The sequence below is a fragment of the Scyliorhinus canicula genome, chromosome 11 (assembly GCF_902713615.1).
Source record: "Scyliorhinus canicula chromosome 11, sScyCan1.1, whole genome shotgun sequence".
Taxonomy (NCBI): domain Eukaryota; kingdom Metazoa; phylum Chordata; class Chondrichthyes; order Carcharhiniformes; family Scyliorhinidae; genus Scyliorhinus; species Scyliorhinus canicula.
Window position 1 is genome coordinate 165588527 of NC_052156.1, and position 17279 is coordinate 165605805.

The window sequence follows — 17279 nt, forward strand, 5'->3', positions numbered from 1 at the left end:
GGCGAGATCCTGATTTACATATTTAAGTGAGCTATTTGGCACATTTAAATATATCGCCGCCCAATTCTCCCCAGGCCCGGGAATGAAAGCCCACTGATGTGTTGGCTTGTGTAGGCTTGAGAGATGAACAGACACTTCCAACACAGATGAAGGTTCAACTCAATTTTATTAACTACTTCTAACTAACTAACACACGATGACTGTGGGTCTAAATGATGCTAACTTGAACTAGAGACCTAAGCCTTGTCTGAACCAGTTGATTCTCTCAGCACGTGGTGTGAGTCTGTGCTGGGCTGGATGAGTTCCTGTTACACTGAGAGGCAGCACCCAGAATGAGCGGGAACCGTGGTGCCCTCTGCCTTTATAGTGAGTGTATTCTAACTGGTGATTGGCTGCGGTGTTTGTACATGTTGATTGGTCCCTGTGTGTGTCCATCAGTGTGTGTCTGCACTATGATATATTGGTATATATCATGACACCCACATCTGGGAGACCTTGCCATGATGCCAATTAGCTCTGGTCCACACAAACGTGGACCAGGTTTAACAGCACCTGGGTTGGGGGGGGGGGTCTCTCGCAGGCCGTTAGAAGCTCCTGGGTGGTTGGGTTCTGGACAGGGTGGTACCCTGGCACTCCCTCTGCACTGCAAGGGTTCCTGGCGTGGCACTGCCAGGCTGGCGGGGGCACGGTCAGGGTGCCAGGCTGATAGTGCCACGGTGCCAGGTTGCCCGTGCTTGTGATCGGGCCCGGGGGTGCCCTGCCCTTACGAGGTGGGGTGAGGATGGGCTCGAGGACTCCCTAAGAGGTAAATTGGGGCAGTGAGGAGCGGGGGGTACTGAGGCCGCGGTGTGGTGCCCCGAGGGGGGGTTAGTTGGGGCAGTGAGGAGCGGGGGGTACTGAGGCCGCGGTGTGGTGCCCCGAGGGGGGGTTAGTTGGGGCAGTGAGGAGCGGGGGGTACTGAGGCCGCGGTGTGGTGCCCCGAGGGGGGTTGTGTTTAAAAATGGCGCTCTGAACTCTTCCTGCGCTGACGAGCTTGTCCAGGCAGGAAATGAGGCCTCAGTGGGGCGTTCCCGACCGAGGCCAAATCAAACACCAGTCCCATTGGCTGCAGGAGCTCAGAAAGACCCGGCTATACGTGCCCAAAACGAGACTCTGTTTCTTGGGCGTTAAATCGCACCCAAAGCACAGGTATAAGGTCCCAGGACACAAGTCAACAAAGATCCAAGAATGCCTCTTGGAGTCCTTCAACCTACACAAATAACTCAGATTATCTGGTCAATATCACAGTGCTGTTTGTGGGATTATAGAATGTTAATAGAATTTACAGTGCAGAAGGAGGCCATTCAGCCCATCGAGTCTGCACCGGCTCTTGGAAAGAGCACCCTACCCAAGGTCCACACCTCCACCCTATCCCCATAACCCAGTAACCCCACCCAACACTAAGGGCAATTTTGGTCACTAAGGGCAATTTGGCATGGCCAATCCACCTAACCTGCACATCTTTGGACTGTGGGAGGAAACCGGAGCACCCGGAGGAAACCCACGCACACACGGGGAGGATGTGCAGACTCCGCACAGACAGTGACCCAAGCTGGAATAATGTACGTCTTTCTTAATAATAAGGCAATAAAGGCATAAATCGGCTTACATTAACACTGCAATGAAGTTACTGCGAAAATCTTTTATTTTCCTTCTACCCTAACACTTACTGCCGCTGCCCAATTCTCCAATCTTAATTTGCCTTTTTAATTCGAAACAAAATACACGGTTGAAGGAATTGGATTATTCAAAACCTTTGTTTTTGTGATTAGCGCCTGTCAATTACAGCAGCTCCCCACACTCGCGAATACACTCAATCTATTCCCTAATACAGCACGCAGAGGAATGAGTTAAAGTTTCAGGTGACACGTTGCAATTCCAAGATAAAAATGTAACACAGGAAGGAATTACCATGTGGGATGCTGATTAGGAGTGCAGTCTTCATTGTCAACACTTGACTCCTTTCAATGTGATAATTTTGATAAGTTAAGGTGTTGCTGGCAGCAAATCGGAACATCCTTTATCACACAACTTGTGATTTCCCCTCACATCGCTTAGTCGGGATTCCATGTTAATTGATCACAAACATGGAGTACAATTAACCTGCATTTACTTAAACTATACTCAATAGCAACTTTCAACAACAATTTTAATAAAATTAAAAGAATAAATTTCCAAATAAGTTCAAAATCAAAGCCCTTTTTTTATTCGTTCATGGGCTGAGACCAGCATTTATTGCCCATCCCTAATTGCCCTTGAGACGGTGGGTGGTGAGCCACCTTTTTGAATGGCTGCCGTTCAATGAGTTGTAGGTACACCCCCGGTGCTGTTAGGGCGGGAGTTCCAGTATTTTAACCAGCGGCAGTGAAGGAACACCGATTTATTTCCGAGGCAGGATGGTGATGGGGGGGGGGGGAACTTGCAGGTAGGTAGGTGGTGGTGTTCCCCATGCGTCTGTTGCCTTGTCTTACAAGGTGGTAGAGGTCACGGTTTTTGTATTTTGTAGATGGTACACGCGGCTGCCACACAGCACCGTTGGTGGAAGGAGTAAATACTGAAGGTGGCGGCTGAGGTGCCGCTCACGTGGGTTGCTTTGTCCTGGATGGTGTTGAGCTTCTTGAATGTCGTTGGGGCTGCGCTCATCCAGGCAAGTGAAGAGTATGTCATCTGTTACAATCCCAGCTGATGTTACTACTGGAAAGGCCCAAAGTGGCTCCTGGCTCCATAGACTGTAACTTTTATCTTTTTTGTTTAGAGACATGGATGAAGAGTCACAGGACTGCCACTTAACCTTTAACAAATGAATACTTTATTCAACAAGAAACAAATAACTATAATACTCCTTTACTCCCACTGCACCTTCACAAATACGCAAAAACCTATAAGGATTACACAAGTTACAAAATTTCTTAAGACACTAATGTTCTCAATCAGTAAACAGTCCCTGTAAACCAATAGGTCAACTGTGGTCAGACACACCACACTCTGAAACCAAGTGACAGATTCCACGCTAAAGAACTTCTGTGGATTTCTCATCAATCCCCCCAGATGTTTGTCACACTGTGAAGCAACTGGTCTGACTGGAACTCTGACTTCCACTCGAGTGTTTCCAAACTCCACTCTCGGTAAAAGCACACCTTAGAGCTTTTTTCCCAAACAATGCTTTCTCTTGGACACCTTCACCAAGAATCCACATCCAGGATTTCAAATTCTCCTTTCAGTATTCCTCCACCCAGGATTCCACGTGCATTCAAGCTTCAATGTAATTTCTGGCCTGAACACTACTGCTTCAGAGGCTGTACTAAAGTCACCAACCTTAGGACTGCTTCAGGTGTCTGGCTTCTCATTAGCCAATTTCTCCAGGTCTGCACCTCTCAACTCTGTACTTAACTGGGAACCTCTCTCTGCCCCTTTTTTGTAACTTCAGTGAACAGTACCTTGTTCAGATGCAACTTCTATGTCCCTTTGTCTTTTCAGGATTCCTCTTTCCATCCTCTAGTTTCTCGAACTCTCTGTTCTTCAGCTTTTGGGATTTGCTTTCTGCCCCGTTGGAAGGTCATTGATGTAACAGCTGACGATGGTTGGGCCAAAAACATTCCCCGACGGAACACCTGCCCTGATATCCTGGGATTGAGATGATTGATCTCCAACAACCAGAATCATCGTCCTTTGTACGTGGTAGAACTCGGAGCAGTGGAGAATTCCCCCCCCGATTCCCACTGACTCCAGTTTTGCTCAGGTTCCTTGAGGCAATTAAGGGTAATTGGGGAATGGGATGACACTGACCTTTGCCAACAATGCTGCCACCCCACAAATAAATACTGTTTTCCTCGGATTTAGAAGAATGAGAGGTGATCCAATTGGAAGACATCACATTCTTAAAGGGGATGGACAACGCAGACATTGAGAAAATGTCGCCCGTGGCAATCTAGAACACGGGGTCGTCTTTCAGAACAAGGGGTCAGCCATTTTGAACTGAGATGGGGAGAAAATGTCTTCACTCCAAGGTTTGTGAATCTCTGGGAAACGCTGGCCTGAGATCCGTCGCTCAGTGTATTCAGGAACGAGGTTGATCGATTTTTGCGTAACAAGGGCATCACGGGATATGGTTATAGGTAGAGGTGGAGGTGAGGTAAACGATCAGCCATTGGCTTGTTTAATGATGGGGCAGACTCAGGGGACCAAATGGACCGCTTTGGTTCCTAAAAGCCGCATCAACAAATCTTATATAGGTCGCCCGAAAAAAAACTTCAATGAGGTAGGACATGTTTTACTAGAGAACATTTCGCTGTGTCAGATTTCCATTCCCCCGAGCTACAGATAGTGACCTCACCAGTGCTCCCACTCAGTGCTCCTCACACTTCTTGATCTTTCGTGGTCTGCTGCTGCGTCTAGATGTGTTGCCAGGGTACACATCAGAGGTGGAGGCAGGCTGCTGCCTTCCACAGCACATGGCCTTTGATAGCCTTGGTGGACGATCTCGGGAGGGCCTGGAGCCATAGGCCCTGGCTGACTTACTGGGGTCACTGGAGTCGCCGTGTTCTGCCCGATGCCCTTGAGATGTGCCAGTGTCGGGGGGGCGGGGGGGGGGGGGGGGGGGGGGGGGGTATTCAAAAGAAATGGAGACCACTGTGGTCTCCTTGGTGGCAGGCCCAGGTTGGCCCCCAGCGCTTCCTCCTCCCTGATGGTGCCGTAGGACTTTGGGGACACCAAAGGACAGAGGGGCACTGGAGTGAGTTCCAGAGGCCTCTGAGTCATCTGGAGGCTCCCCATTGTCTGCACCATAGTGTTGACACCCCCAGCCATGGTCCTCAGTGACTGGGCCATGCTCTGCAGTACCCACCTGTGACTGGGACACGTCCCTCAGTGACTGGGCCATGCTCTGCAGTGCCCACCTGTGACTGGGACACGTCCCTCAGTGACTGGGCCATGCTCTGCAGTACCCACCTGTGACTGGGACACGTCCCTCAGTGACTGGGCCATGATGTCAAGGCCCTCGGTCATGAGCATCACAGACTGAGCCGTACCTTGGACACCGTCACCGAAGACACGGTCACCACCCTAACAGTGTTGGTGTTGGTGGCCGCCACGATTTCCTGTGCCTGACGGCTTTGTGACTCTCCAATCGGCTTTTTAGTCGCTGGAATGCTGCTGACTGTCATGGCTGCGCCCTATCAACTGCATCAGCTCTGGGAGCACCTTTTCCAGAGACTCGGCATCTGACTGGGATCCAGCTGGGCTCTGCGATCCAGCAGACCTCCGACTGCCGTCTCCCTTGGATGCTCCTCCCTCCTCCCGGCGTGCATCAGCAACCGTGCGGTGCTCACCAGATTGTGCCCCAGAAACCTGTCCATTAATGTCACCCACTGAGGTGTGTGTCACTGCGCTGGTGGAAGGCGGGGGTGACAGCTGTGACACCTCGATGGTGGTCTCCTTGGAGCTCTCCTCTGAGGTGGTCACTTTGGGTGGGGGGGGGGGGGTTGTGAATTTGAGGGGTGTCAGGCGGAGCGCATGCTTGGAGAGAGGTGGTAACTCACCCTTGCAGCTCGGTGGAGCTCATTTGTGCCGTACATACGGGCCGTGATCTCACCAACGTCAGGAAGTCCAACCTGCTCCCATTTTCAGAACGGTCTTTAACCCTATTCAATAATATGCGCAACGTCAGCAACCCAACACACACATTTCCCCCTGAAAATTGTTTCCAATTCAGTGGGACTCCAATCACAGGAAAACCTGTCTCTAGGATTCCACACCACAATGAGCCTTGAGATGCCCCTGTTTGATTTGATGAATACCACATTTTGGGAAAGTATTTAAATGCACTCAGTAACACTGTGTTTATGCTTCATATATAAAGGAAAACCAGACCTCACCCAGACAGGAGCTCTCCACAGATCATCAATGTACCAGATTGTTAAATATTTACAACAGTTTACAATCGCACTAATGAAAATTAATGGCCCACTTTGACCATAACCGCGTCGCCCCTTATTCTGACTACTTACAATTACAAAGTCTGGACAGTGCTTTCCTCGCTGTGTGCTGGCATTCTTACAGGGACTCGTCTCCCCAACAAAAGGTCGTTTCTAGAATAAAGCAGATAAGAAATCAGTGCCACAACCGACAATTCCTTAAACATGCCACACACACAAAAATGAGAACAGAAAAGGGAGGTTAGGCATCCGACTTAACTAATGCCTGCACAGAAACTTAAAATCCCTGAATAATCTCTCATAATAAATGAAGATACAGAAAGCACAGTTTGTGAAACATAGCTTGCATGCTGCAGAGTGCAATGTCCCAGGTTTAACAGTCCGTGCCGTGGAAACCGATCCCCGACGAGGTGGTCAAGTTGGGCCTCTGCATCACGGGGTAATGGAGGGTGATCCTCCAGATCTCCATCGAGTGACTGATGCTTGAACTGCCCTCACTTGGTGAGGCTAGAACGAGGGGGACACAGTTTAAGAATTAGGGGTCTCCCATATAAGATGGGGATGAGGAGGAATTTCTTCCCTCACAGGGTTGCTGAATTAATTTGAGGCTGAGTTAAGACAGATTTCTAAGAGCAAGGAAGTCAAGGGTCATGGCGGGTGGGGGGTGGGGGGGCGGGTGGGGGGTGGGGGGGGCGGGTGGGGGGTGGGGGGGGGGGAGAGTGGGGGAGTGAAGACAGGAAAGTGGAATTGAGGCCACAGCCAGATCAGGCCTGATCTTACTGAATGGTGGAGACTAGAGGGGCTGAATGGCCTATTCCTGTTCCAATGGGCAAGATTCTCCGGTCCCCCAGCCACGTGTATCATCGTGGCATGTTGTTCGCTGGCAGCGAGATTCTATCTTCCTGCCGTTTGTCAATGGAATTTCCCATTGTAACCACCCCGCCCCCACGCCATTCACACTGGCAGGGATGGGCTATCAGCGGGAAATGTGAATCACAAGGCCGGAGAATTCTGGCCTATCTTTCTATATGCACGTCAGGTGTTGGCAAAATTGGGATCTGTTACAATATAGAATTCCTACAGTGCAGAAGGAGACCATTCAGCCCATCGAGTCTGCACAAACCCTCTGAAAGAGCACCCGGTCCCCCACCCTATCCCCACAATCCCATCTAACCTTAGGGACACTAAGGGGCAATTTAGCATGGCCATCTAACTTGCACATCTTTAGATTGTGGGCGGAAACCGGAGCACCCGGAGGGAACCCACGCAGATACAGAGAGAATGTTCAAACTGCACCCAAGGCCGGAATCAAACCCGGATCCCTGGCACTGTGAGGCAACAGTGTTAACCACTGTGCCACCGTGCAGTAAAATGATGAACTGTCTGCTGGCACGCAGTATCGGCACTCAAATGGATCCTCTGGTGATAGCAAAGGATCACTGGCTTCGAGATCACAACACAAATCACCTTCCTTTGAAGGGGAAATCAACCTTGTAAAAGGCTGCGTTGAACCTGGATAATTTACTTTGAACCCGGAGACATGCCAAGCGGGGAGAGTTAAAAGCAAAGGGTTAAACATCAAGTACTTCACTGTCTGCTGGAGGCAGTGAAGTCAATCAGTGCAGGTGTAGCAAAGGGCTGCATCCAGGGACATCCCCCCTGTAAGTTCCCCTCCAAACCACTCACCATGCTGATCTGCAAATATATCCCCGCTCCTTCACTGTGACTGGGCAGATATCCTGAAACCCCTTTCCTACCAGCACTGTGGGTGGACCTACACCACATGGACTGCATTCTTTCTTCAGGCCATGAAAGCGAAAGCTTAAGAAATAAAATTACTGACAAAATCCGTGTGGTTTTATGAAGGAAAACAAGTGTTTATGTTCGGAGCACAAACTTAATGAACATTATTAGATTCTCCATCGCTGCTGTGTATTAAAACAGGTCACAGACACTGGATAAGATCCAGGTTACTATCTGATCTAAGGTTCAATGATTGGCCACACGAGCTACTCAGGCACCACCATCATCGGGTTTACGATGACGCATAAACCTGTCAGATACGTCGAGCTTGAAAAACTCTAAAACAGCGAGACTGCATTTAGTAGCCACAGCCTTCAGCTGCGGCCTCATAAATCCCCAAATTCCGGAATGTTTTTCATCCCGGAGCTGGTAGGGAAACCTGCAGAGTGCGTTGATGATTCCTAGAATGGAGCAGATTGTCCTCTGCTGAGAATGCAGCATTATTCTGCATTTAAAATACATTTTTAAAATGATACAGAGGGCGCTGATTGCAGGTGGTTAGCCAGAGAATGATGGCGACGTGAGGGAAGCCTTTTTACAAGGAATGGTTAGATTCGGAATGTACTGGCTGATGGGAGTCAGTCAGCAATTGGATAATTACTTGAAGGAGAAACAATTTCAGAGATATGGGCGTAACAAGGCCGGTGAAACACGGGGGAGGGTAAAAACGCGACCTGCGCCAGGCGCCAAACAGTTTGCGATGCAATCGGCCCGCTCCCCGTAGGCAAAATTGGGATCTAGCGTGGCGAGAAACCAATTATCATCGCTTCAGCTTGATTTCCATCCAATAACGGGAGCCACCCCATATCCAGCGGCCTCCCTAGCAAGGTGGTCACGTTGGCTCCGATTATACTCCTTTTGTAAAACGTCAACCTGGCGGAAGGGCCTCTGTGGGGAGCCGAGGGGATGAGTGGCCATTTTTGCTCACAGGGAAAGAACCCGGGTGTGCTGGGCCTGCCACTCCGGTGCTTGGTCGGGTGTGGGGGACCCTAAGCTGGGGGTTGGGGACCCGCCCCAGGGGTGAGCCGCCATAGGAGGGTGGAAAAGGTACGGGGGGGGGGGGGCAACCGGGGGCCAACCACTCGCTGCACCACCGTGCCAACCCCTGGATCGTATACCCGTTTCTGGGGCAACCAATGTTTCTGCCCGCCTGCCCGAACCTTTACCCATAACTCCCACCGACTGCCGAGACCCCCACCGACTGCCGAGACCCCCACCGACTGCCGAGACTCCCACCGAGACCCCCACCGACTGCCGAGACTCCCACCGAGACCCCCACCGACTGCCGAGACTCCCACCGACTGCCGAGACTCCCACCGACTGCCGAGGCTCCCGCCGACTGCCGAGGCTCCCGCCGAGACTCCCACCGGGACTCCCACCGACTGCCGAGACTCCCACCGACTGCCGGGACTCCCACCGACTGCCGGGACTCCCACCGACTGCCGAGACTCCCACCGAGACTCCCACCGACTGCCGGGACTCCCACCGACTGCCGAGACTCCCACCGAGACTCCCACCGGCTGCCGAGCCCACTGGCCGTGAGGCTGAAGGTTAGCGCCAACAGGGAACTGGCAATCGTGGTTAAGTGAGCACTTCACAGATCCCAAGTGGATTCCCATGGGTGGGCGGGCCATGTAGCATGAGGGAGTCATTGCCTAACATCCCAATCACACCTTGATGCCTGGTCACTGCGGGGCGGCAACACCACGCGCAACACTCAGGGGGTGGGACTCAGCTCCAGGGACATGTCCACAGCCGGAGGGTGGGTGAGCGCCACGGGGAGGGGGAGATACCAGAGGGTGTGTGGGTACCATGGGGAGGGGGGGAATGCCTGGAGAGATGGGCCAAGGGTTCAGAGGTCACCCCGTGTTGCGGGAGAATGTGACAGAGGTATGATACTAGGTGTGTCCTGCGGCCATAGCCTCTGGGACTCCTCCAAGCGGCTATGGATCTGCTGGAGTGTCGCTGCCATCTCCCTCTGAATACCCCAGCTGCTCCCTTTCGTCTCCATCTGCTCCGAGTAACCTGTACCAGAGGCTCAGCATCAGGCTGGGGCCCAGCTGGGTCCTGGGATCCCGCAGCCCTCCGACCACTACCTCGCCCGGGGGGTTCCTGTCTCCACCTGATTCACATCAGCAGCAGTGTGGTGTTCACCAGATTGTGCCCCAAAAGCCTGAGCACCAACATGTCCCACCGAGATGTGTGTATCTGTGCGGGTAGCCGGTGAGGGTGGCAGCTGTGCCGCGATCAGGGTGGCATCTTCGGAGATCTCCTCCGAGGTGTTCTGCTTGGGAATCAGGAGAGGGTGCCGCCCCCCCGGATGGGCCGGCTCCATCAGCTGGAGGGCCTGCAGGATAATGGACATGTGGTCAGTGGGAGGGATGGGTCAGTCACTGTGGTAATAACAGCTCACGTTTGACAGGACCCCCGGGTGGAGCCCGGTGGTTCCTCACCTCTGCAGCGTCTGCCAGTCTCCGCATGGGCGACCGATCTGTCCTCGGCCACCCCAGTCACCTCCAGGACCCCCTCCTCGAAGGAGGTGAGGATTCTTATGTCCGGCCCCCTACCGTCAGTCTGGGCCCTCTCCCGCGAATCACAGCCATAGGGAAAGCGAGTGGAACTAACCGGTTTGCCATGCCAAAGGGGCAGTTCAAACTCGATGGGCCGAATGGCCATTTTCTGTGATATGTTACTCTGTGAATGCATCTGAAGCTTCAGGCTCATAGAATCGCAGAATCCCTACATTCAGTGCAGAAGGAGGCCATTCGGCCCATCGAGTCTGCACTGACCCTCTGAAAAAACATTCTACCTCGGCCCACTTCCCCACCCCATCCCCGTGACCCTATCTAGCCGAAGGGACAATTTAGCACGGCCAATCCACCTAACCTAGACATCTTTGGACTGTCGCTGGAAACCCACGCAGACACGGGGAGAACGTGCAGACTCCACACAGACAGTGACCCAAGCCAGGAATCGAACCTGGGACCCTGGAGCTGTGAGGCAACAGTGCTAACCACTGCGCTACCATGCCAGGCTTACCAAAGCAACTCTAAACACATACACTACCAGACCGAAATGGAATCCAAAACAGCCGGTAGGTTTTGATGAAAGGTCTTTGGTTTGAAACCTGTTTCTCCCTCTCTAGACCTGCTGACTATTTCCAAGTAGTTTCAAGTCCAACAGGTTTGTTTCAAATCATAAGACCATAAGACAAAGGAGCAGAATTAGGCCACTCGGCCCATCAAGTCTTCTCCGCCATTCAATCATGGCTGATATTTTCTCATCCCCATTCTCCTGCCTTCTCCCCATAACCCCTGATCCCCTTATTAATCAAGAACCTATCTATCTCTGTCTTAAAGACACTCAGTGATTTGGCCTCCACAGCCTTCTGCAGCAAAGAGTTCCACAGATTCACCACCCTCTGGCTGAAGAAATTCCTCCTCATCTCTGCTTTAAAGGATGGTCCCTTTATTCTGAGATGGTGTGTCCTCAGCCGACACTGTGGAGATTGTGTTGAGAGTAGCGAAATCAGCTCGGCGATAAACAGTCTCCACCAAAAGCATCCTCGTCTCAGGGTCTTCTTCGCAACCAAGCTCGGGAGTTTACCCAACAGAGGAGGGTCTGCAGACGGCGTGCCACCTTTCAAATAGACAGTGCTCATGGAACTCGAGTTGGCCATGCACTGCTGTTGTCTGGGGAACAAGCTAAATCCTGGAAGAAGAGGAGCTGAGACTGTGTTTTGCGACTGAGATTGGTGGCATATATGCTGAGCTAATTTGTGAAACCTATTTTAAGAGTAACTCCCATTTAATCTGCAGTTTGCCTGCCAATTCATGTTTAAATTACGTTGATTCTGAACTTTAGAGTATAGGTGGCTACTCAAGATAATATTTAGTGTGTGCCTTGTTTGACTCTTGTATAGTAACATTTATTTTGTTTTCATCCACAGCTTTGTTCTTCCAATAAATAACTGGGATTTGGATTGCTTCTTTTGTCATTTAAAAAAAGTTACTGGTCTCAACTGAGATCATAACATTGGATGGGACTCCTGCTTCAAGGTCAACCTAATCCCAGGCAAACTAGAAAGGAAATCAGATACACAATGAAGAATCGAAAAGAAACATAACCTTTCTCAAAACTGCATCCCAAACACTATTGAATCAGCAGGTGATGCAGATCCTCTGTTCGTGCTGGTAACTTGATCAGATGGGAGAACAGTGACAATGAACAGGACATCGCAAAGATGCTTAGAAATCAGTTTAGTTTTAAGAGCTCTGCAAACAATATTAATTACAGGACCATATTTGCTGCAGTACACTTTCTTTTTGTTTTAAACGCATTTTATTCAAACTTGTATCAAAGTAGGTTACAGCAAATAAACACCTCGGGAAACATTCTTCCCAACAATCAACTATACAGTTTACACAGAGTTTTCTGTTTTTTCACCCCCCCCTCCCCATCACCCCCCCCCCCCCCCCCCCCCCCCCCGCCCCCACCCCCCTGCGACGAACAGCCCCTCAAACACGGTCACAAACATCCCCCACCTTTTCTCAAACCCCCCTGCTGAGTCCCTTAACTCATACTTTATCTTTAACCGCAGGAAGTCATACAGATCACCCAACCATGCTGCTACCCCCGGTGGCGATGCCGACCGCCACTCCAGCAAAATCGTCGCCGTGCAATCAGAGAGGCGAAGGCCAAGACATCGGCCTTCCTCCTCTCCATGAGCTCCGGCTTCTCTGAAACCCCAAATATCACCACCAAAGGGTCCGGGTCCACTCCCTCCTCCACTATCCTGGCTAAGACCACGAACACCCCCGCCCAGAATCTTCCCAATTTTTCACAACCCCAAAACATGTACGCATGATTCGCTGGCCTCCCACCCACACCTCTCGCACTCATCTGCTACCCCCTGAAAGAACCCACTCATTCTCGCCCGAGTCATATGGTCAGGGTGTGGAATGGACTGCCTGCTGTGGTCGTGGAGTCTGATACTTTAGGAACTTTCAAGCGGTTATTGGATAGGCACATGGAGCACACCAGAATGACAGGGAGTGGGATAGCTTGATCTTGGTTTCGGGCAATGCTCGGCACAACATCGAGGGCCGAAGGGCCTGTTCTGTGCTGTACTGTTCTGTATATACACCCTGTGCACCACCTTAAACTGTATCAGGCTCATCCTCGCACAAGAGGAGGTCCCGTTTACCCTTTGCAGTGCCTCACTCCATACTCCCCAATTGATCTCCCCTACCAACTCCGCTTCCCATTTCTCCTTGATCTTCACCACCCACTCGCCTCCCTGCCACATGTATATATCCCCAATTCTTCCCTCCCCTTCCACATCCGGAAGCAGCAGTCGCTCCAGCAGGGTGTATCCCAGCAATCTAGGGAACCCCTTCCAGACCTTTCGTGCAAAGTCCCTAACCTGTAGGTACCTGAACTCACTACCCCTCGGCAGCTCTACCCTCTCCTTAGCTCCTCCAGACTGGCGGACCCTTCCTCCAAATACAGATCCCTCACCTTGACCAGCCCCACTTCCCTCCACCTCCTGTACACACTATCCATCCCCCCGGCTCAAACCCATGATTCCCGCACAGCGACATTAGCACCAACATCCCTTCCACCCTATAAACATGTCTCCCATCCTTCTAACGCCTGCCCTGTACCAGCCTTGCAACCCCCCCCCCCCCCCTCCACCCCGTCTATCTTGCCCGGAGCAAATCTATGGTTGTTCCCTATCGGGGTCCAAATTGAAGCCCCCTGCTCCTTCCTGTGCCTCCTCCATTGACCCCAGACCCTCAGTGCCACCATCACCACCGTATCGTGCCGGCGAGAATGGCAGCGGTGCCGTTACTAGTGCCCCTAGGTGGGTGCCTTTGCATGACGCCGCCTCTAGCCGCTCCCACACCGACCCCTCCTCCATTACCTATTCCCCCCCCCCCCCCCCCCCCCCCGGGCTACGCTGCAAAAACAGTCTTTTCACCCGCGGGGGCTTGTTTGCCCACACAAATCCCGTGATAATCCTGTTCACCCGCTTGAAGAAGGATTTAGGGATGAAAATGAGGAGGCAAGGGCTCACATGACCGGGACAAGGATGAGCCGGTTCTTTGGGAGCGAGGACAGGTGTATTAGGGAGCCCAGCAAACCATTCCCATATGTTCTGGGCATGCCCAGCGCTGGGGGTATTTTGGAAGGGGGTAGCAAGGACGGTGTCGAGGGTGGTGGGATCCAGGGTCCAGCCGGGCTGGGGACTCGCAATTTTTGGGGTTGCAGTGGAGCCGGGAGTGCAGGAGGCGAAAGAGGCCGGCATTCTGGCCTTTGCGTCCCTAGTAGCCCGACGGAGGATTCTTCTTCAGTGGAAGGATGCAAGGCCCCCAATCGTGGAGGCCTGGGTCAACGATATGGCGGGGTTTATTAAATTGGAGAGGGTGAAATTTGCCCTGAGGGGATCAGTGCAAGGGTTCTTTAGGAGGTGGCAACCTTTCCTAAATTTCCTGGCGGAGCGGTAGAAAATGGCCAACAGCAGCAGCAACCCGGGGGGGAGGGGGGGTCGTCTCTTTGTTTTGGGTTGAAGGGACGTGCATATTTGTTCATTGCTAATGACGGGCTTTCATTTATTTCTTCTTTTCTGTATACACGGGGGAGGGTTTCATTCTTTCTTTTCTTAGTATTTTTTGTTATTGATATTTTGTGAAAATTTGAATAAAAATTATTTTTAAAAAAAGAAACTGGGGAGGCACTGAAAGACGAACAGGAATCTGGGAAGAACTGTCATCTTCCCAGTCTGCACTCTTCCCGCCAGGGAAAGCGGGAGCATGTCCCACCTTCTAATGTCTCCCTCCATCTGCTCTACAGGCCGAGATAAGTTCAGCCAGTGGAGGGCATCCCAGTTCCAAGCCACCTGTATACCTAAATATCGAAAGCTCCTCTCCACCATCTTGAGCGGGAACTCCCCCCGTCTCTCCCCCTGACCCCCCGCGTGGTTTACAAACAGCTGTTAAGCGTATTCCCAACACCACGCTAAGGGTATTCCCAACACCACGCTAAGGGTATTCCCAACACCACGCTAAGGGTATTCCCAACACCACGCTCAGCGTATTCCCAACACCACGCTAAGGGTATTCCCAACACCACGCTAAGGGTATTCCCAACACCACGCTCAGCGTATTCCCAACACCACGCTCAGCGTATTCCCAACACCACGCTCAGCGTATTCCCAACACCACGCTCAGCGTATTCCCAACACCACGCTCAGCGTATTCCCAACACCACGCTAAGGGTATTCCCAACACCACGCTCAGCGTATTCCCAACACCACTCTCAGCGTATTCCCAACACCACGCTAAGCGTATTCCCTACACCACACTCAGCGTATTCCCAACACCACGCTAAGGGTATTCCCAACACCACGCTCAGCATATTCCCAACACCACTCTCAGCGTATTCCCAACACCACGCTAAGCGTATTCCCTACACCACACTCAGCGTATTCCCAACACCACGCTCAGCGTATTCCCAACACCACGCTAAGCGTATTCCCAACACCACACTCAGCGTATTCCCAACACCACGCTAAGCGTATTCCCTACACCACACTCAGCATATTCCCAACACCACGCTCAGCGTATTCCCAACACCACGCTAAGGGTATTCCCAACACCACGCTCAGCATATTCCCAACACCACTCTCAGCGTATTCCCAACACCACGCTAAGGGTATTCCCAACACCACGCTAAGGGTATTCCCAACACCACGCTCAGCGTATTCCCAACACCACGCTCAGCATATTCCCAACACCACGCTCAGCGTATTCCCAACACCACGCTCAGCGTATTCCCAACACCACGCTCAGCGTATTCCCAACACCACGCTAAGCGTATTCCCTACACCACACTCAGCGTATTCCCAACACCACGCTCAGCGTATTCCCAACACCACGCTAAGCGTATTCCCTACACCACACTCAGCGTATTCCCAACACCACGCTCAGCGTATTCCCAACACCACGCTCAGCGTATTCCCAACACCACGCTCAGCGTATTCCCAACACCACGCACAGCGTATTCCCAACACCACGCTCAGCGTATTCCCAACACCACGCTCAGCGTATTCCCAACACCACGCTCAGCGTATTCCCAACACCACGCTCAGCGTATTCCCAACACCACGCTAAGGGTATTCCCAACACCACGCTCAGCGTATTCCCAACACCACACTCAGCGTATTCCCAACACCACGCTCAGCGTATTCCCAACACCACGCTAAGGGTATTCCCAACACCACGCTAAGGGTATTCCCAACACCACGCTCAGCGTATTCCCAACACCACGCTAAGGGTATTCCCAACACCACGCTAAGGGTATTCCCAACACCACGCTCAGCGTATTCCCAACACCACGCTAAGGGTATTCCCAACACCACGCTAAGGGTATTCCCAACACCACGCTCAGCGTATTCCCAACACCACGCTCAGCGTATTCCCAACACCACGCTCAGCGTATTCCCAACACCACACTAAGGGTATTCCCAACACCACGCTAAGGGTATTCCCAACACCACGCTAAGGGTATTCCCAACACCACGCTCAGCGTTTTCCCAATACCACACTCAGCGTATTCCCAACACCACGCTAAGGGTATTCCCAACACCACGCTAAGGGTATTCCCAACACCACGCTCAGCGTATTCCCAACACCACGCTCAGCGTATTCCCAACACCACGCTAAGGGTATTCCCAACACCACGCTCAGCGTATTCCCAATACCACACTCAGCGTATTCCCAACACCACGCTCAGCGTATTCCCAACACCACGCTCAGCGTATTCCCAACACCACGCTAAGGGTATTCCCAACACCACGCTCAGCGTATTCCCAACACCACGCTAAGGGTATTCCCAACACCACGCTAAGGGTATTCCCAACACCACGCTAAGGGTATTCCCAACACCACGCTCAGCGTATTCCCAACACCACACTCAGCGTATTCCCAACACCACGCTCAGCGTATTCCCAACACCACGCTAAGGGTATTCCCAACACCACGCTCAGCGTATTCCCAACACCACGCTCAGCGTATTCCCAACACCACGCTCAGCGTATTCCCAACACCACGCTAAGGGTATTCCCAACACCACGCTCAGCGTATTCCCAACACCACGCTAAGGGTATTCCCAACACCACGCTAAGGGTATTCCCAACACCACGCTCAGCGTATTCCCAACACCACGCTCAGCGTATTCCCAACACCACACTCAGCGTATTCCCAACACCACGCTCAGCGTATTCCCAACACCACGCTAAGCGTATTCCCAACACCACACTCAGCGTATTCCCAACACCACGCTAAGGGTATTCCCAACACCACGCTAAGCGTATTCCCAACACCACGCTCAGCGTATTCCCAACACCACGCTCAGCGTATTCCCAACACCACGCTAAGGGTATTCCCAACACCACGCTAAGGGTATTCCCAACACCACGCTCAGCGTATTCCCAACACCACG

The 17279-nt window shown here is 52.1% G+C and overlaps 1 protein-coding gene across 2 annotated transcripts in view; it reads right to left on the minus strand.

Moving 5' to 3' along the window:
* The window catches only part of frmd4a (FERM domain containing 4A), a 734343-nt gene that overhangs the window by 698084 nt on the left and 18980 nt on the right, over positions 1-17279 (minus strand). For both annotated transcript variants that reach the window (XM_038811950.1, XM_038811947.1), the window contains exon 2: positions 6045-6125. The gene's annotated coding sequence lies outside the window, so the exon portion shown is untranslated. The remainder of the gene's footprint in view (positions 1-6044; positions 6126-17279) is intronic.